Below are 12,670 nucleotides of genomic sequence, written 5' to 3'. Positions count from 1 at the left end.
CCTCCCTGGTTAGAGATGTAAGACTTTACAGTATTGAAATATGAGACATTTTATTAATCAGTTGGGAGCTTAATATAGGAAAGGTTTCCAAACTCAGGGGCAGAACGGTGCAACTAATGAATGTAGCAGGCTGATCGAAGATAAAGCAACAGAGATAGGATCAAACTACTTTATTTTAATTCAGCCTTGATATAACAATGTAGCATGTATGATTTTAGAACTTATAAAAGTTGAAAATAAAATATTTTAATCATTAAGTTATTCAAATTTCTCTCTTTTGGAAACTTTTTCAAAAAAATATTTATTTATTTATTTGAAAGTCAGAGTTATAGAGACAGATCTTCCATCTGCTGGTTTAACCCCTAAATGGCTGCTGTAGCTAGGGTTGGGCCAGGCTGAAGCCAGGAGCCAGGATCTTCATCCAGGTCTTCCATGTGGGTGGTAGGAGCCCACACACTTGGGCCATCTTCTGCTGCTTTCCCAGGCCATTTTTCTGGGAGCAGCTGGGATTCAAACTGGCACCTGCATGGGATACTGATATCATAAGTATTGGCTTTACCTTCTATGCCACAGCACCAGCCCTGAAACCTAACACTTTTATATTGAGATATGACTATCTAAAACTGGAAAAAGAAGAAAAAGAAAAAAGAACTCTAAGCTCCCAATCTCTTGTTGAGAACAGTACAATCTTGCCTATCAAGTAGGTGCTATATTTAATTTCAGTCACTCATGATGGAAAATACCTGTACCCATGTGAAAGTTTGTCACAACATAGAGAATCCCTGTTTTTATTTTTAGGATGATTATGCTTTGAGATACTTGAGAATTCTAGAGCACTGATCTTGCCATCTGTTTTTCAGGTTCATATAGCACTGTTCTGTTTGTTGCTTTTTATTCACTTTTTATTACTAATAATATTAATCAGAAAAACACTATTAATCTCTTTAGTCAGTTTTGAAGTTAAAGAACATTTATTGGAATTCAGTCTTTCCATAATTTGGGGAACATAGTCTACACCTAACATTCAATTCTGGAAATTGATTTTTCTGTAGATAAGTTAATAAGCATTTGTCTTGATACATTCTTTTCTCCAAAAAATTGTTTCAATAAGAAGAAGCAGATAGAGTCATGAGCTGGTCTGTTTGGAGAAGCCCTTGCAGAGGAATATTTACATTTAAATGGATAGGATCTCAGCCCCAGTCTTTTTTTGTGTGTTTTTTTTTTGTTTTTTTTTTTTTTTTTTTTTGTTTTTGTTTTTGTTTTTTTGACAGGCAGAGTGGACAGTGAGAGAGAGAGACAGAGAGAAAGGTCTTCCTTTGCCGTTGGTTCACCCTCCAATGGCCGCCGCGGCCGGCACGCTGTGGCCGGCGCACCGCGCTGATCCGATGGCAGGAGCCAGGTACTTATCCTGGTCTCCCATGGGGTGCAGGGCCCAAGCACCTGGGCCATCCTCCACTGCACTCCCTGGCCACAGCAGAGAGCTGGCCTGGAAGAGGGGCAACTGGGACAGAATCTGGCGCCCCGACCGGGACTAGAACCCGGTGTGCCAGCGCCACAAGGTGGAGGAGCCGCGGCGCTGGCCAGCCCCAGTCTTAATCTTATTTTTTCAGATGAGATAGGAAAGAATTTTCTGTTATGGTGAAATGTGTATTTCTTTGAACAGTTCAAAAATTTTTTCTATAGTGCATGACCTAACCACATAATGTCACTGTTATCATGTTTTGTTCCTTGTGCAAATTGTTCAGCTGTCTGAAGGCTAAATCACAAATGTGTTTGCAGTAATTTTACTATTCCAAGTGTTCAGTGAACTTTTTTTTTAAGATTTATTTATTTATTTGAAAGTCAGAGTTAGTGGCCGGCGCCGCGGCTCACTAGGCTAATCCTCCGCCTTGCGGCGCCGGCACACCGGGTTCTAGTCCCGGTCGGGGCGCCGGATTCTGTCCCGGTTGCCCCTCTTCCAGGCCAGCCCTCTGCTGTGGCCAGGGAGTGCAGTGGAGGATGGCCCAGGTGCTTGGGCCCTGCACCCCATGGGAGACCAGGAAAAGCACCTGGCTCCTGGCTCCTGCCATCGGATCAGCGCGGTGCGCCGGCCGCAGCGCGCCGGCCGCGGCGGCCATTGGAGGGTGAACCAACGGCAAAGGAAGACCTTTCTCTCTGTCTCTCTCTCTCACTGTCCACTCTGCCTGTCAAAAAAAAAAAAAAAAAAAAAGAAAGTCAGAGTTAGAGAGAGAAGGAGAGTGAGAGAGATAGAATGAGAGAGAGGTCTTCCATCTGCTGGTTCACTCCCCAATTGGCCGCAACGGCCGGAGCTGTGCCGATCCAAAGCCAGGAGCCAGGAGCTTCTTCCGGGTCTCCCACATGGGTGCAGGGGCCCAAGGACTTGAGCCATCTTCTGCTGCTTTCCCAGGCAGTAACAGAGAGCTGGATCATAAGTGGAGTAGCTGGGACTCGAACTGGTGCCTATATAGGATGCCAGCACTGCAGGTGGCAGCTTTACCCGCTACGCCACAGTGCTGGCCCTAATAACTTTCACCCCATGTGATTGTATCCTTGATCTGTGTCATTTATAAAAACACTGAATTTTTTGGTTTGTTTGTTTCCTAACCATGACAACTGCATTCCAGCGGAATTATTACCTCTGGTCACATGAACATGTCATTTCCTGATGCCATGCGTGTCATAGGTATCTACCTTGTCCAGAAGCTCTCCAGATCCATGAAAATTCTCATGGACACAGCAAATAAACATGGCCAGCTGTGTCATGTACTTTTAATCTATTCTGAATAATTGTGATTGAAAATGCAACAAGTTACTTTAAGTGCTTCATGACCTTTTAAATCCTGTCATTTCTTCCGCACACTAAGTATTGACTTTTTGGTTAGATGTAACGTTGCACCTAATTGCCCTTGTTTAAGGTACATAATTTCTGTTGTGTGCAATATGTTTTGTTATTAATTACTATCTGTGAAAAGTTTTGGGGCCTATTTTTTTCACTTCATACTTAATTGTATTTCAGAGGCATTACACATATCTGCTTTATTCATATTCATACTTTAACCTTGTCAACATTCAACTTGTTTGTTTTTTGTCAAATCGTTTGATTTCCTCATCTCTTTGGAATATTGGTCATAGTTTGTACAGTGGTCGAATGTGTAAAGGCTTTAAATATGTAGAAATACATTTCATTGCCACACACAAAAAATGTGCCATATCTCATTTTTCTTAAACTATACTATCTTTTTCTCCTCTAGCATTTATTTTTTACACTGTTTAGATTGAAGTATAGATATAAGAAATAGCTCATGGGGTTGGCATTGTGGGTTAGCAGGTTATGCCACTGCCTGAGATTTTGACATCTCATGAGTGCTTGTTCGATTCCTGGCTGCTCTACTTCTGATCCAGCTCCCTGCTAATGTGCCTAGGAAAGCAACAGAAGATGGTCCAAGTACTTGGACCTTGATACCCAAGTAGGAGAACTGGATGGAGTTCCAGGCTCCTGGCTTTGGCCTGAGCTGGCCTCAGCTGTTGCAGCCATTGGGGAGTGAACCAGTAGATGGAAGATCTCATTCTCTCTGTTTCTCTCTCTCTCTCTCTCTCTCTCTCTCTCTCTCTCTCTCTCTCTCTCTGTAATTCTGCTTTTCAAATAAATAAAAGTAAATCTTTTTTAAAAAAGAAAGAGTTCTGTGGCTCAGCGGGTTAACGCCCTGGCCTGAAGCACCTGCATTCCATATGGGCACTGGTTCTAGTTCTGGCTGCCCCTCTTCCAATCCAGCTCTCTGCAATGGCCTGGGAAAGCAGTGGAAGATGGCCCAAGTCCTTGGGCCCCTGCACCCACATGGGAGATCCAGAAGAAGCTCCTGGCTTCTGGATTTAGATCGGCGCAGCTCCGGCCGTTGTGGCCATCTGGGGAGTGAACCAGCGGATGGAAGACCTCTCTCTCTGTCTCTACTTCTCTCTATAACTCTGTCTTTCAAATAAAATAAATAAATCTTAAAAAAAAAAGAGTTGGGGCCTGCACTGTGGCATAGCCAGTAAAGCTGCTGCCTACAGCGCTGGCCTCCCATATGGGCTCCAGGTCAAGACCCGGCTGTTCTACCTGATATAGCTCTCTGCTATGACCTGGGAAAGCAGTAGAAGATGGCCCAGGTGCTTGGGCCCCTGCACCTACTTGGGAGTCCTGGAGGAAGCTCCTGGCTCCTGGCTTCGGATCAGCCCAGCTCTGGCTGTTGCAGTCATCTAGGGAGTGAACCCGCAGATGGAGGACCTCTCTGTCTCTGCCTCTCTGTAACTCTGCCTTTCAAAAAAGAAGTCTGCTTTCTTTGGAATAAGCTGAAATCAGTTGTATGAAAGCAATGATATGAGACAACTGACTATAAACCTCCAAGTCTAGGTGATGGATGGGATGTGAAGACCATGGTGAACCATCCTACTCCGATGGGTACAGCTCTATGGGGCTCTAGACATATTTTAACAGATGAGAGTTTGAATTCAGCATTGTTAGACCTCGTGCTTTTTTCTGGCTTTTTAAATTAGATTATTTATTTACTTATTTGAAAGGCAGAGTGTCAGAGAAAGAGGGAGAGTCAGAGATACCTCCCATCTGCTGGTTCACTCCACAAATGGCTACAACAGCCAGGGCTGGGCCAGGCCAAAGCCAGGAACCAGGAACTACATCCTGGATGGCAGGAACCCAGGCACTTAGGCCATCTTCTTTTGCCTTCCCAGGCTCATCAGCAGGGAACTGGATTGGAAGCAGAGCAGCTGGGACTAGAACTGGCACTCTGATATGGGATGCTGGTGTCATAATTGATGGCTTAACGTCCTGTGCCACAGTACCAGCCCCTTTCTTATCTGTGTCCCAGTTATACATAAGCACATCATCTGAGGCCTGTTCTGCTCACAGGCAGTGAGAATGCTGCTTGTGGAAAGACTAAAGATTCAGCGAGTGCGGGCAACCTTCATCCCATGAGCACGGGCATCCTCCGCGTGTGAGAAGCTCCCAGGGCCTCGCACAGAGTCTGACATGTAGATGTTCAAAGAACTTGCAAGTTGTGATGGTACAGGCTTTCTGTGTTGTACTTGTTCTCACCATGGGGCTATGAATCAGTTATTTTCCATCTGATCTGATTTTTCTTCTCTTGAGCTGTGACTGTTAGAGTGGAGTCAGAGGATGCTACATCAGCTCTGGCATATCATAAATGTTGAAAACGTCCATCTGTGAAGTCATCCTAACTCTTTACAGCCACATGTCCACTCAACTTCTTTAGCATTTTGAGCTACTTTTTTTCTTCTAGGATGTAGCAATCCTACCCTGAATTTTAGTTTTGCTTATCCTCTTAGCTACCAGCTGAGAGTGCCTTGACAGAACAGCTATGTCTAATTAACTTTAGGGCCCATAGATAGGTTGGTGTTTAGTAAATTTTTTTTGACAAAGTTAGACAGTGAGGGAGAGAGAGGGAGAGAGAGAGAGAGAAAGGTCTTCCTTTTTCCATTGGTTCACCCCCAAAATGGCTGCTACGGCTGGTGTGCTGCAGCCGGTGTGCTGGGCCGATCCGAAGACAGGAGCCATGTGCTTCCTTCTGGTCTCCCATGCGGGTGCAGGGCCCAAGCACTTGGGCCATCCTCCACTGCACTCCCAGGCCACAGCAGAGAGCTGGACTGGAAGAGGAGCAACTGGGACAAAATCCAGTGCCCCAACCGGGACTAGAACCCGGGGTGCTGGCGCCGCAGGTGGAGGAATAGTCAAGTGAGCCGTGGCGCTGGCCAGTAAATTGTTTACACTATGCATGATCCAATATTTTATCCTCGACAACCATGTTGGGAAGGTGCTGTCAAAGAAATGACAGTAGTCACCAGAATTGAAGAACGTGAGCTCTTAGGAGTGGGGATTTAGCTCAGTGGTTAACAGGCTTCCCTCCCACACTGGAGTAACTGGGAAAGATTCGCAGCTGTGGCTCCTGACTCCAGCTTCCTACTAATGCAGATCCTTAGAAGGCTGAAATAATTAAATTCCTGCTACCCACTTGGGAAATCTGGATTGCATTCCTGTCTCCTGGCTTCAGCCCCAGCTGTCACAGGCCTTTGGGAAGTGAGCATTCTCCCTGTCTCTCTCTGCCTTTCAAATAAATAAAAATTTTAAAAGCAAATGCAAATTCTCAGAAAAAAGTGGAGTAACAACCTCTGAAAATTTTCTCCTTGAAAACTGATCAAAATCAACTTTTTAATAAAAGATTTATCTCTTTATTTATTTGAAAGGCAGTTCAGAGAGAGGGAGAGGTGTTCTGTCTCCTGGTTCACTCCCCAAATGGCTGCAACAGTCAGGGCTGGGCCTGGCGAAACCAGGAATCTGTAACTCTATCTGTGTGTCCCATGTGAGTGGCAGGGGCCCAAACACCTGGGCCATATTCTGCTTTCCTAGGCATATTAGCAGGGAGCTGGATCATACGTGCAGTAGCCAAGACAAACTGGTACCCATGTGGGATGCTGGCGTTACAGGCGGCAACTTAACCTTCTGAGCCACAATGCTGGCTGCAATGAACTGTTTCTGGACTCTAGAAATAACCAGAGTCTTATAGCATTTTGGGAAGTACTTATTCAAGAAAAATGACTGATTCTCCAGAATAGCTCTATTCCCATAATCCCCATCCAGCTCTGTTAGCCTTGGATATCAGTAGCTCATAATCACAGTGAAAATTGGAGCCTGGCAGTAACTGGAGGGTGAAAGAATGTGTTTAGAGATCCTTAAAAGCCTCACTCTCAGAGAATTGCCCTTATTTGACCTGTCTGGAATTTCTTGGAAGACTCCATTTGCAAGATTGTCTTTATTTGACTTAAGTTCACTCAGTGTAAAAAAAGAAAAAACAAAAAAACCAATTACTTTGGAAATTTGTCAAAACACTTACAGACTTCTGATTAAGTTTATGGCTGCCTAATCTGATGGATAAGAGTTTGGCAGACAATAGAACAACCAAAATTTTGAAAAACTGGGGAATGAGATGCCCTTAGGGGCTTTTAAAGAGTAAGTGCTGTCAAATCTATAGGGCTTGAGGGTTACATGCATGCCTAGGGTTGTGTGCAATCTCAGGGAAAATCTTTTTTTTTTTTTAAGATTTATTTTATTTATTTGAAAGACAGAGTTATGGAGAGAGGAGAGGCAGAGGCAGAGACAGAGAGAGAGGTCTTCCATCCGATGGTTCACTCCCCACGTGGCCGCAACGGCTGGAGCTGCACTGATCCGAAGCCAGGAACCAGGAGCTTCTTCTGGGTCTCCCACGTGGGTGCAGGGGCCCAAGGACTTGGGCCATCTTCTCCTGCTTTCCCAGGCCATAGCAGAGAGCTGGATGGGAAGAGGGGCAGCCAGGACTAGAACCAGAGCCCAAATGGGATGCTGGCACTTTAGGCCAGGGCTTTAACCCGCTGTACCACAGTGCCGGTCCCTCAGGGAAAATCTAAGAAAGCCCCAGGTTCTTACATCCTGCTGTCGCTGAGGTTTTACATAAGCAGGCAGAGAAGGCTCAGGTGAAGGCATCAACCACCCTGTACAACAGCTCCTTAACAAGGACTGGGAGACATGTTGGTTCCAGGTATTTAAGGAGCTCTGTCAGTCATTAGTAGGCACTAATCTTACTGGGCAGAGATTTCAGTGACAGTACATAACACAGAGGGCAGACTTTTCAGATTTGGTACAGAAACAAAACAGCAAACAGTAAGAACAAGTGAGGGGTGATCTTATTTCCCAGAGTTGTCACATTCTATTATTTAAAATGTTCTGTTTTCATCAAAAGTTATGATACATGCAAAAAAATTGAAGTGTGGTGAACACACAGAAAACACTGCAACCAATAGTATAGAACCTGCCCCAAGGAAGCCCAGGCACTGGACATAGAAGACAGAGTCTTTAAGGAAATATGACAATGTCTTAACCAATCGAGAATGTCAGTAAAGAAAAATAAATTATAAAAAAATGTATAGAAGCTTGAGCTGAAGATCATAACAAATGAATTCAGTAGAGGGGCTTAATAGCAGGGAGAAGAAAGAATCTGTCATTTTGGCAATAGCTAGGATTATCCAGTCTGAGTAACAGATGAGTAAAATGAATAAAGAAATCTGAACAGGGGCCAGTGCTGTGCTGTAGTAGGTTAAGCCTCCACCTGCGGTGCTGGCATCCCATATGGACACCTGTTTGTGTTCCTGCTGCTCCTCTTCCAATCCAGCTTTCTACTTATGGCCCAAGAAAGCACTGGAAGATGGCCCAAGTGCTCCTGGCTCCTGGCTCCAGATCAGCTCAGCTCCAGCTGTTGCAGCCACTTGGGGAATGAACCAACTCACAGAAGACCTTTCTCTCTGCCTCTCCCTCTGGCTGTAACTCTATAATTAAAAAAAAAAAAAAGAAATCTGACAGTGCCTGGGGGACAGTGAGATACCACCAGACATGCCAACATTGCATAATAGAAGTCCCAGGTTTAGAGGTAAAGGGGAAAAGGAAGAAAGAATATTTGAAGAATTGGTAACTGAAAACTTTCCAGATTTGGTTAAAACAGTTCATTTATACAAAGTTCAATGGACGTCAAGCTAAAGTAAAATATATTCGAGTTCCACACTAAGATATACTATATTCACCTGTCAGAAGCTCAAGACGGAGTATATTGAAGGCAGCAGAAGAAAAGCAACTCACAAACCAGGGGAGCCCCAAACAAATTAGCAACTCATTTCTCATCAAAAACCATGGCACCTAGAGGGCGATGAGATGACATTTTCAAGTTGCTGAAAGAAAGACTATCACTAAGAATTCTATATTCAGCAAAAACTATCCTTCAGTTTTTGTTGCTAGCAGACTTGCTCTGTGAGAAGTACGAAAGGAGTCTACAAGAAAGAACACTGGGTTGGGTGGGTATTGTGGTGGTTAAGCTGCTGCTTGGGACACCCTTGTTCCATATTGGAATTCTGTATTGATTCAGATCTTCTACTTCTCTACTTCCAATCCAGCTTCCTGTGAATGCGCCTGGGAAGGCAACAGATGATGGCCCAAGCACTTGAGTCTGTGCTACCCACATGAAAGAGCTGGATGGAGTTCCTGGCTTCAGCCTGGGCCATCTATGGCTGTTGGGGGCATTTGGAGAGTGAACCAGAGGACAAAAGTTCTCTCTGTCTGTATCTCCCTGTTTCTATCACTCTGCCTTTCAAATAGGTAGGTAGGTAGGTAGATGATAGATAGATAGATAGATCAATCGATCCAAGTGAATAAACAAAGACCACCAATAGAGATGGATATTTGGCACAACAGTTAAGATGCTGCTTGGGTCAACTGTATTGGAGTACTCTGTCCAAGTCCTGGCTCTGATTCTGATTCCAGCTTCCTACCAGTGTGCATCTTGGGAGGCACGATATTATGGGTCAAATAGTTGAGTCCTTGCCCCACTGTGGGAGCCCTGGATTGAGTTCTGGGTTGGTGGCTTCAGCCTGGCCTTGCCTTAGCTGTTGAGAGCATTTGGGAATCAAGTGGTGAATTGAAGATCTCTCTCTCTGTCTTGTGGTCTTCAAATAAAATAATAAATTCAAATAATTTTTAAAAGTCACCAATAAAGTTAGCTATATAGGAACATATAAAGGTGTTAATATGCTTTTTGTTTCTTTTTTCTATCATTTAAAAGACAGCTGCATAAAGCAGTAAGTGTAAGTTTCTGTTGATTGATACACAATACAAAATGATGTAAGTTTTGACAGTAACACAAAGGAGACAGGGAGGAAATAGGGCTATGTACAAACAAAGGTTTTATATACTATTGAAGTTAAGTTGGTATTAATCAAAACTAGATTTTTAAAATATTTATTTATTTATTTAAAATTCAGAGTTGCACAGAGAGAGAGAGAGGTCTTCCATCCGCTGGTTCACTCCCCAGGTGGCCGCAACGGCCAGAGCTGCGCCGATCCAAAGCCAGGAGCCAGGGAGCTTTCTACGGGTCTCCCATGCGAGTGGGGTCCAAGGACTTGGGCCATCTTCTCCTGCTTTCCCAGGCCATAGCAGAGAGCTGTATTGGAAGCAGAGCTGCCGGGTCCCGAACCGGTGCTGATATGGGATGCAGTCGCTTCAGGCCAGAGCGCTAACTCGTTGCACCACAGTGCCAGTCCCCAAAACTAGATTATTATAAACTAAGATTTAAGTTGTAAGCTCAAGGTGGGCATTTGTTGGTTCAAATGCCACTTAGGATGCCTGCATCCCCTGTTGGAGTGCCTGGGTTTGAGTTCCAGCTTTGTTCTTTATTCCAGCTTCCTGCTAATGTGCACCCTGGAAAGCAGCAGATAGTGGCTCAGTAGTTGGACCCCTGCCACCTATGTAGAACATTGGAATTGCATTCCTGCTTTCTGGCTCTGGCTGAACCCAGCCCTGGCTGTTGCAGGAATCTGGAGAGCAAACCTGCAAAGGGGAGATCTCTGTCTGTCTCTTTCTTCCTTTCAAATAAATAAATAAATGAAAATTATTTTAAGAACTGTAGACAGAGACATAGAGATCTTTCTTAAAAATTTTATAATTTCTGAAGTAATCACTAAAAAGTAACTGAAGAAATATGATAGAAAAAATGCAAAAGGAATTAAAATAATATGCCAGAGGATATTTAACTCCACAAAGAAAGCAGTTGGGTCAGTGTTGTGGTCCAGCGAGTTAAGCAGACATTTGTGATGCCAGGATTCCATATGGGAGTGCCCATTCAAGTCCTGGCTGTTTCACTTCTGATCCAGCTTCCTGCTTATGTGCCTGGGAAGGCAAAAGAAGATGGCCCAAGTAGGAGACCTGGGTAGAGTTCAGGATTCTGGCTTTTGCTTGGCATTTGGAGAGTGAGTCAGCCAATGGAAGATTGATTTCTCTCTCTCTCTCTCAAATAAGGAAATTATTTTTTATTTATTTTAGAATGCAGTCATGGAGAAGGGAGGAAAGCCATAAGATCTAGAAAATAAATATCAAAATGACATACATATGGGGCTGGCACTGTGGCATAGCAGGTAAAGCCACTGCCTGTAGTACCGGCATCCCATATGGGCAGTGGTTCAAGTCCTGGCTGCTCCACTTCTAATCCAGCTCCCTGCTAATGTACCTGGGAAAGAAGCAGAAGATGGCCCAAGTTCTTGGGCCTCTGTACCCATGTGGGAGACCCAGAAGAAGTTCCAGGCTCCTGGTTTCAGATCAGCCCAGCTCTGGCCGTTGCAGTCAACTGGCGAGTGAACCAGCAGATGGAAGATCTCTCTCTCTCTGCCTCTACCTCTGCCTCTCTGTAACTCTGCCTTTCAAATAAATAAATAAATCTTTTTAAAAAAGTGACATACATATACCCTTTTTTTTTTTTTGACAGGCAGAGTAGACAGTGAGAGAGAGAGAGAAAGGTTCACCCTCCAATGGCCGCCGTGCCTGGTGCGCTGTGGCTGGCGCACCGCGCTGATCTGATGGCAGGAGCCAGGTACTTCTCCTGGTCTCCCATGGGGTGCAGGGCCCAAGCACTTGGGCCATCCTCCACTGCACTCCCTGGCCACAGCAGAGAGCTGGCCTGGAAGAGGGGCAACCGGGACAGAATCCGGCGCCCCGATCAGGACTAGAACCCGGTGTGCTGGTGCCACAAGGCGGAGGATTAGCCTATTGAGCCGCGGCGCCAGCCAATATATCTTTATTATTGACAGCTACATTAAATTTATATGTATTACGTACTCTAATAAAAAGTTAGAGATTGGTAGAATAGATAAAATAAAAATATATGATGTATGTGGTCTACAAAAGACGTAGTTTATATTAAAAGATGTAGATAGATTAAAGATAAAAAAATGGGAGCTGGTGCCCTGGCATAGCAGATAAAGCCACCAACTGCAGTGGCGACATCCCATATGGGTACCAGTTTAAGTCCCTGCCGCTCCACTTCCAATCCAGCTCCCTGCTATGGTCTGGGAAAGCAGTGAAGATGGCCCAAGTGCTTGGGCCCCTGCACCTGTGTGGGAGATCCAGAAGAAGCTCTTAGCTCCTGGTTTTGGATCAGTGCAGCTCCAGCTATTGCGGCCATCTGGGGAGTAAACCAATGGATGGAAGACCTCTCTCTCTCTGCCTCTGCTCTTTGTAACTCTGCCCTTCAAATAAATAAATAAATAAATCTTTTAAAAAATAAAACAATGGAAAAAGATATACCATGCAAACAGTACCCAGGAGTACTGGAATGGCTTTACCAACACCAGATAGAATTGACTACAGGACAAAATGTGTTATTAGAGATAAAGAAGAATTTTTTTTTAAAAAAACGATTTATTCATTTATTTGACAGGCAGAGTTACAGAGAGAGAGGGAGAGACAGAGAATCTTCCATTCTCTGGTTCATTTCCTAGATGATCACAATGGCTGGAGTTGAGGCAGGCCAAAGCTTGGAGCTTCTTCCAGGTCTCCCACATAGGTGGTAGGGGTCCAAACACTTGAACCATCTTCTGCTGCTTTTCCCAGGCCATTAGCAGAGAGTTGGATTTGATGTGGAGTAGCTAGGACTTGAACCAGCATTTATATGGGATGCTGGTATCACAGATGGTGGCTTTAACCACTATTACACAACACCGTCCCCATAACACATTAATGGGACACAGTTCTACAGCTCAACACAGGTATACAGTGCTCAGATCCATCAATTAGTATTTCAAGTTGCTTATC

The 12,670-nt window shown here is 44.5% G+C and overlaps 1 pseudogene across 1 annotated transcript in view; it reads left to right on the top strand.

Annotated features, from left to right (window-relative positions):
• Positions 1-12,670, top strand: part of LOC149128656 (F-box/WD repeat-containing protein 12-like) — a 40,031-nt pseudogene that overhangs the window by 5,761 nt on the left and 21,600 nt on the right. The gene's annotated exons all lie outside the window — the stretch shown is intronic.

The sequence above is a fragment of the Oryctolagus cuniculus genome, chromosome 1, assembly GCF_051225735.1.
Source record: "Oryctolagus cuniculus isolate XC-2025 breed Fujian yellow rabbit chromosome 1, ASM5122573v1, whole genome shotgun sequence".
Classification (NCBI taxonomy): Eukaryota; Metazoa; Chordata; class Mammalia; order Lagomorpha; family Leporidae; genus Oryctolagus; species Oryctolagus cuniculus.
Note: the sequence above shows the minus strand (reverse complement) of the source record. Positions and strands in the feature narration are given on the sequence as shown.